General features: G+C 46.7%; 1 pseudogene; it reads right to left on the bottom strand.

Moving 5' to 3' along the window:
* Positions 1 to 3,873: 3,873 nt before the first annotated feature.
* Positions 3,874 to 6,078, bottom strand: LOC137315721 (zinc finger protein 229-like; annotated as a pseudogene).
* Between the last annotated feature and the right edge of the window lie 1,538 nt (positions 6,079 to 7,616).

Raw genomic sequence — 7,616 nt, 5'->3', positions numbered from 1 at the left:
TTCTGTGTGTCGAATGTGTGTTGTTTGTGTGTAGTTTGAGTGTGTAATTTGTGTCTGTGTGTCGTGTGTGTGTACTATGTGTAGTTTGTGTGTCTAATATGTCTGTGTGTAGTGTGTCGTATTTGTGTGTGTAGTTTGTGTCTGTGTTTGTTTGTTTACAGTTTGTGTCTGTGTGTAATCTGCCTGTGTTGTTTGTATGTGTGTAATTTCTGACCGTTTGTAGCATGTGTGTTGTTTGTATGTGTGAGTTAGGTATTTTTCATTCGTTCATGGGATGTGGGTGTCGCTGGAGGGCCAGCATTTATTGCCCATCCCTAATTGCCCTTGAGAAGGTGGTGGTGAGCCGCCTTCTTGAACCATGCAGTCCATGTGGTGAAGGTTCTCCTACAGTGCAGCTAGGAAGGGAGTTCTTGGATTTTGACGCAGCGACGATGAAGGAACAGCGATATATTTCCAAGTCGGAATGGTGTGTGACTTGGAGGGGAACGTGCAGCTGGTGTTGTTCCCATGTGCCTGCTGCTCTTGTCCTTCCAGGTGGTAGAGGTCATGGGATTGGGAGGTGCTGTCGAAGAAGCCTTGGCGAGTTGCTGCAGTGCATCCTGTGGATGGTACACACTGCAGCCACAATGTGCCAGTGGTGAAGGGAGTGAATGTTTCGGGTGGTGGATGAGGTGCCAATCAAGCGGGCTGCTTTGTCCTGGATGGTGTCGAGCTTCTTGAGTGTTGTTGGAGCTGCACTCGTCCAGGCAAGTGGAGAGTATTCCATCACACTCCTGACTTGTGAAATGGGAACTGAGGTTAAGGGATATGTCAGTAGAGATGCAGTGGCAGACATTTAATGGGATATTTCATAACACTCAGCAAAGATACATTCCAGTGAGAAAGAAAGACTCTCGGGGAAGGACGTACCATCCGTGTCCAACTAAGGAAGTTAAAGATAGTATCAAATTGAATGAAAAAGCATACAATTCCGCAAAGATTAGTGACAGGTCAGAAGATTGGTCAAAATATTAAAAAACAGCAAAGAATGACTAAAAGAATAATGAGGGAGAGATTGGAGTACTGGAGAAAGCGAGCTAGAAATATAATAACAGATAGTAAGAGTTTCCACAGGTATTTAAAAAGAAGAGTAAGTAAAGTGAATGTTGGTCCTCCAGAGAGTGAGTCTGGGGAATTAATAATGGAGAATAAGGAAATGGTGGATGAATTGAACAGATATTTTGCGTCCGTCTTCACTGGAGAGGATACAAATAACATGCCAGAAATAATTGTGGATCAAGAGGTGAAAGGGAGGGAGGAACTTAAAACATTTACAATCACCAGGGAAAGGGTTTTGAAAAAAATAATAGATCTAAAAGCTGACAAGTTCCCAGGTCCTGACGGACTTTATCCGAGGGTATTAAAAGAAATGGCTGCAGAGATAGTTGGTGCATTGGTATTAATTTTCCAAAATTCCCTAGGTTCTGGAAGGGTCTCATCAGATTGGAAAATAGCAAATACTCCTCTATTCAAGAAAGGAAGGAGACAGAAAGCCGGAAACTACAGGCCAGTTAGCTTAACATCTGTCATGGGGAAAATGCGAGAATCTATTATTAAGGAGGTTCTAGCAGGGCACTTAGAAAATCTCAATGCAATCAGGCAGAGTCAACACGGCTTTGTGAAAGGGAAATCGTGTTTGACTAATTTATTAGAGTTCTTTGAGAAAGTAACAAGCAACGTGGATAAAGGGGACCCTGTGGATGTGGTGTGCTTGGAGATCCAGAAGGCTTTTGACAAGGTGCCACACCAAAGGTGACTACACAAAATAAGAACTCATGGTGAAGGGGGTAACATATTTGCATGGATAAAGGATTGGTTAGCTCACAGGAAACAGAGAGTCGGCATCAATGGGTCATTTTCAGGTTGGCAAGATGTAACAAGTGGAGTGCCACAGGGATCAGTGCTTGGGCCTCAACTATTTACAATCTATATCAATGATTTGGATGAAGGGACCAAATGTATTGTTGCTAAATTTGAGAATGAGACAAAGGTAGTTCGGAAAGTAAGTTGTGAAGAGGACATAAGGAGTTTATAAAGGGATATCGATAGGTTAAGTGAGTGAGCAAAAATTTGGCAGATGGAGTATAATGTGGGAAAATGTGAACTTGTCCACTTTGGCAAGAGGAATAGAAAAGCAGTATTTTATTTAAATGGAGAGAGATTGAAGAACTCTGAAGTCCAGAGCGATCTGGGTATCGTAGTACATGAATCACAGAAAGTTAGTCTGCAGGTACAGCAATTGATTAGGAAGGCAAATGGAATGTTCTCATTTACTACAAGGGGAATGGAATATAAAAGTGGAAATGTTTTACTACAGTTGATCAGGGCATTGGTGAGACCACATCTAGAATAATGTGCGCAGTTTTGGTCTCCTTATTTAAGAAAGGACATAATTGCTTTGGAGGCGGTTCAGAGAAGGTTCACTCGACTGATTCCTGGGATGAGGGGGTTATCTTATGAGGAAAGGTTGGACAAGTTGGGCCTGTATACATTGGAGTTTAGAAGGATGAGAGGTGATCTTATTGAAACACATAAGATCCTGAGGGGACTAGAAGGGATAGATGCTGAGAGGATGCTTCCCCTTGTGGGAGAGACTAGAACTCGGGGCCACAGTTTAAAAATAAGGGGTCTCCCATTTAAGACGGAGATGAGGAGAATTTTTTTCCCTGAAGGTTGTGAGTCTGTGGAACTCCCTTCCCCAGAGAGCGGGGGAGGCAGGGTCATTGAATATTTTTAAGGCCGAGTTAGATAGATTCCTGATTATCAAGGGAGTCAAATGTTATAGTAGGTAGACGGGAAAGTAGGGTTGATGTCACCATCAGATCAGCCATGATCTTATCAAATGACAGAGCAGGCTCGAGGGGCCGAATGGCCTACTCCTGCTCTTAATTCGTATGTTCATACGAGTGAGGAATATGCCGCGCCATGAGGTTACAGATTGTGTTGGATTACAATTCTGCTGCTGCTGATGGCCCACAGCGCCTCACGGATGCCCAGTTTTGAGCTGCTCGATCTGTTCTGAATCTATCCCATTTAGCACGATGGCAGTGCCATACAACACGTTGGATGGTGTCCTCAGTGTGAAGACGGGACTTGGTCTCCACAAGGACTGTGCGGTGGTCACTCCTACCAATACCGTCATGGACAGATGCTTGCCTTGTTTGCCCTCCCCAATTGCATTACCTCACACTTCTCTGGATTGAATTCCATTTGCCACTTTTCTGCCCACCTGACCAGTCCATTGATATCTTCCTGCAGTCTACAGCTTTCCTCCTCACTACCAACCACACGGCCAATTTATGTATCATCTGCAAACTTCTTGATCAAGTCCTCCACATTCAAGTGTAAATCATTAATATATACCACAAAAAGCAAGGGACCTCGTACTGAGCCTTGAGGAACCCCACTGGAAACAGCCTTCCAGTTGCAAAAACATCCGTCAACCATCACCCTTTGCTTCCTGCCACTGAGCCAATTTTGGATCTGACTCGCCACTTGCCCTTTGATCCCAAGGGATTTTACTTTTTTGACCAGTCTGCCACGTGGGACCTTGTCAAAAGACTTGCTAAAATCCATGTATACTGCATCAAACGCGTTGGCCTCATCGACAATCCTTGTTACCTCCTCATAAGAGTCAATCAAGTTAGTCAGACACGACATTCCCTGAACAAATCCATGCTGACTGTCCTTGATTAATCCGTGCCTTTCTAAATGACGATTAATTCTGTCCCTCAGAATTGTTTCCAATCATTTGCCCACCACCGAGGTGAGGCTGACTGGCCTGTAATTACTCAGTCTATCCCTTTCTCCCTTTTTAAACAATGGTACACTGTATTTAAAAGAAAGCTGATTTATTTGAGACTGATACAGAATATTAAATTCCAGCCCAGTTATAGGGGTTATTATCAGAAACAAACCCTGTGGAAATGCATAAAAGAGATACCTGACCATATTAACTCTCTCTAATACACCGAACCCACAAATGTAGAAATGCATGATGGATATTTGACCATATTAACTGACCAGCTAATTCAATGTAAAGCTCACAGAATAGTTTCTCATGAAAAACACACAGAAGCACAATTGTGTTATTACTTTGAGCTCTCTCTCATGCTGATAACTGTCTGACTAACAGAAATGAATGACCATATAGCCTTGAGACTAGGTACAGACTCACTGATAATAAGGACAGTTTCTGAGGGAAAAGCACTTTCCCAGGCCTGTGTCCAAAATCACCAGACGGCCATGGGAACCAGAGGGTGGGTTCCCTATTTTGATTGACGAACTACCTGAACCAATAAAGAATGTACGTGTACGCCCATATTCCATGACAGGTGGGCGTTGTTAATGAACTGTATAAACGTGAGCTGTTTCTTGAACTCAGCGAAGACGTATCATCAACCAGTGTTTGAGGGACACTTCCTCTTGTACAAGTTTCTTAATAAACTCTTGCTTGTCTGAATGAAGTGATTGGGAGTTGATGCATTGTATATAATAGGTAATATTAAGTTTAAGTTTTCGACAACCCCAACGATCAGAATGAACATGGTTCAGTCCTGGATGTGATTAACAACAGAATCCAACTCCTGTGGTAACATGTGAACTCGCTGGTGTGACTGCAGGTTGGTTGACTGAGTGAATCCCTTCCCACAAATGGAGCAGGTGAACGGCCTCTCCCCAGTGTGAACTCGCTGGTGAATCAGCAGGTTGGTTGGCTGAGTGAATCTCTTCCCACAAACGGAGCAGGTGAACGGCCTCTCCCCGGTGTGAACTCGCTGGTGAATCAGCAGGTTGGTTGACTGAGTGAATCCCTTCCCACACACGGAGCAGGTAAACGGCCTCTCCCCAGTGTGAGTACATTGGTGTCTCAGTAGAGCATTCCTGCTTTTAAACCTCTTCTCACAGTCAGAACATTTAAAAGGTCTCTTATCAGTGTGAACAAGTTGGTGTTCAATGAGACTGGATGAACAAGTGAATCCCTTCCCACACACGGAGCAGGTGAACGGTCTCTCCCCAGTGTGAACTCGCTGGTGTTTCATCCGGTCGCCTGAATGAGTGAATCCCTTTCCACACTCTGCGCAGATGAACGGCCTCTCCCCGGTATGAACTCGCTGGTGTCTCAGCAGGGCGGATGACTGAGTGAATCCCTTCCCACATGCGGAGCAGGTAAACGGCCTCTCCCCAGTGCGAGTACATTGGTGTCTCAGTAGAGCATTCCTGCTTTTAAACCTCTTCTCACAGTCAGAACATTTGAAAGGTCTCTTATCAGTGTGAACAAGTTGGTGTTCAATGAGACTGGATGAACAAGTGAATCCCTTCCCACACACGGAGCAGGTGAACGGTCTCTCCCCAGTGTGAACTCGCTGGTGTTTCAGCCGGTCGGCTGAATGAGCGAATCCCTTCCCACACACGGAGCAGGTGAACGGCCTCTCCCCGGTGTGAACTCGCTGGTGTCTCAGCAGGGTGGATGACTGAGTGAATCCCTTCCCACACACGGAGCAGGTAATCGGCCTCTCCCCAGTGTGAGTACGTTCGTGTCTCAGTAGAGCATTCCTGCTTTTAAACCTCTTCTCACAGTCAGAACATTTAAAAGGTCGCTTATCACTGTGAACAAGTTGGTGTGAAATGAGGCTGGATGAACAAGTGAATCCTTTCCCACACACGGAGCAGGTGAACGGCCTCGCCCCAGTGTGAACTCGCTGGTGTTTCAGCAGGGTGGATGACTGAGTGAATCCCTTCCCAAATGCGGAGCAGGTAACCGGCCTCTCCCCAGTGTGACTGCGTCGATGAGTTTCCAGCTGTGATGGGTAATTGAATCCCTTCCCACAGTCCCCACATTTCCACGGTTTCTCCGTGGTCCGGGTGTCCTTGTGTCTCTCCAGGTTGGACGATCAGTTGAAGCCTCGTCCACACAGAACACGTGGACGGTTTCTCCCCGCTGTGAATGGTGCGATGTTTTTTCAGACTGTGAGACTGGTTAAAGCTCTTTCCACACTCAGTGCACTGGAACACTCTCACTCGGGTGTGTGTGTCTCGGTGATTTTCCAGTCACACTGATGTTTGAAATCTTTTCCCACAGACAGAACAGACAAACATTTCTCCTTCCACATTCAAAGGCCGATGATATTCAGGTCCTGATGAGTCGAGTGACTCGGTCAGATTGACATGAGGTTTGGTTTGAGTTTCCCGTCTGTGAATCCTCCCCTTCCAATCCCCTGTGAAAGGAGTTTACAAAAGTCCACACTGTAAATACAGGTTAGAAATTCAGAACAGAAAATTCTCGTTTCTACAGAATATTCTTCCCGCTCATTCCCGCAGACTGCAAATCCCAATCCCACACAGTCTCCCTCCTCCCTGTGCTGAAATCCAAACCCATCGCACCATCCCCAACATATTTCATTCCATCTGAGTTATCTCTCCCTCCCGCTGAAGGTGCTGACTCTGGCTGGGTTCAGATCCACACCCACTGGTTCGTCTCTCTCTCCTCCCCTGAAGGTGCTGACTCTGACTGGGTTCAGTTCCACACTCACTGGTTCCCCTCTCTCTCCTCCCCTGAAGGTGCTGACTCTGGCTGGGTTCAGATCCACACCCACTGGTTCCCCTCTCTCTCCTCCCGCTGAAGGTGCTGACTCTGACTGGGTTCAGATCTACACCCACTGGTTCCTCTCTCTCTCTCCTCCCCTGAAGGTGCTGACTCTGACTGGGTTCAGTTCCACACTCACTGGTTCCCCTCTCTCTCCTCCCCTGAAGGTGCTGACTCTGACTGGGTTCAGTTCCACACTCACTGGTTCCCCTCTCTCTCCTCCCCTGAAGGTGCTGACTCTGACTGGGTTCAGTTCTGCACTCACTGGTTCCTCTCTCTCTCTCTCTCTCTCTCCTCACCTTTCGGTGCTGACTCTGACTGGGTTCAGTTCTACACTCACTGGTTCCCCTCTCTCTCTCCTCCCCTGAAGGTGCTGACTCTGACTGGGTTCAGTTCCACACTCACTGGTTCCCCTCTCTCTCCTCCCCTGAATGTGCTGACTCTGACTGGGTTCAGTTCGACACTCACTGGTTCCCCTCTCTCCTCCCCTGAATGTGCTGACTCTGACTGGGTTCAGTTCCACACTCACTGATTCCTCTCTCTCTCCTCCCCTGAAGGTGCTGACTCTGACTGGGTTCAGTTCGACACTCACTGGTTCCCCTCTCTCTCCTCCCCTGAAGGTGCTGACTCTGACTGGGTTCAGTTCTACACTCACTGGTTCCCCTCTCTCTCCTCCCCTGAAGGTGCTGACTCTGACTGGGTTCAGTTCTGCACTCACTGGTTCCCCTCTCTCTCCTCCCCTGAAGTTACTGACTCTGTCTGTGTGTACGTGCTCTCTCCCCCTCTTCCCAACACTCTGTCCCTCCCGATATACTGTCCATCTGCAACATCTCCCAATTTTGGTGATGGGCTCTCCTTGACCCATCTCCAATTCTCCCTCTTGTACAAACGCTCACGAATACATCCCAATTTTTCTTTGAATGAGACACTCTGTGACCCGTAACCATTTCTGCTTCCTTGACAGACGTTCCCTGATCCATCATCATTCAGGTCT

This window comes from Heptranchias perlo, unplaced genomic scaffold (genome assembly GCF_035084215.1).
Source record: "Heptranchias perlo isolate sHepPer1 unplaced genomic scaffold, sHepPer1.hap1 HAP1_SCAFFOLD_56, whole genome shotgun sequence".
In the NCBI taxonomy this organism is placed as follows: Eukaryota; Metazoa; Chordata; class Chondrichthyes; order Hexanchiformes; family Hexanchidae; genus Heptranchias; species Heptranchias perlo.
Note: the sequence above shows the minus strand (reverse complement) of the source record. Positions and strands in the feature narration are given on the sequence as shown.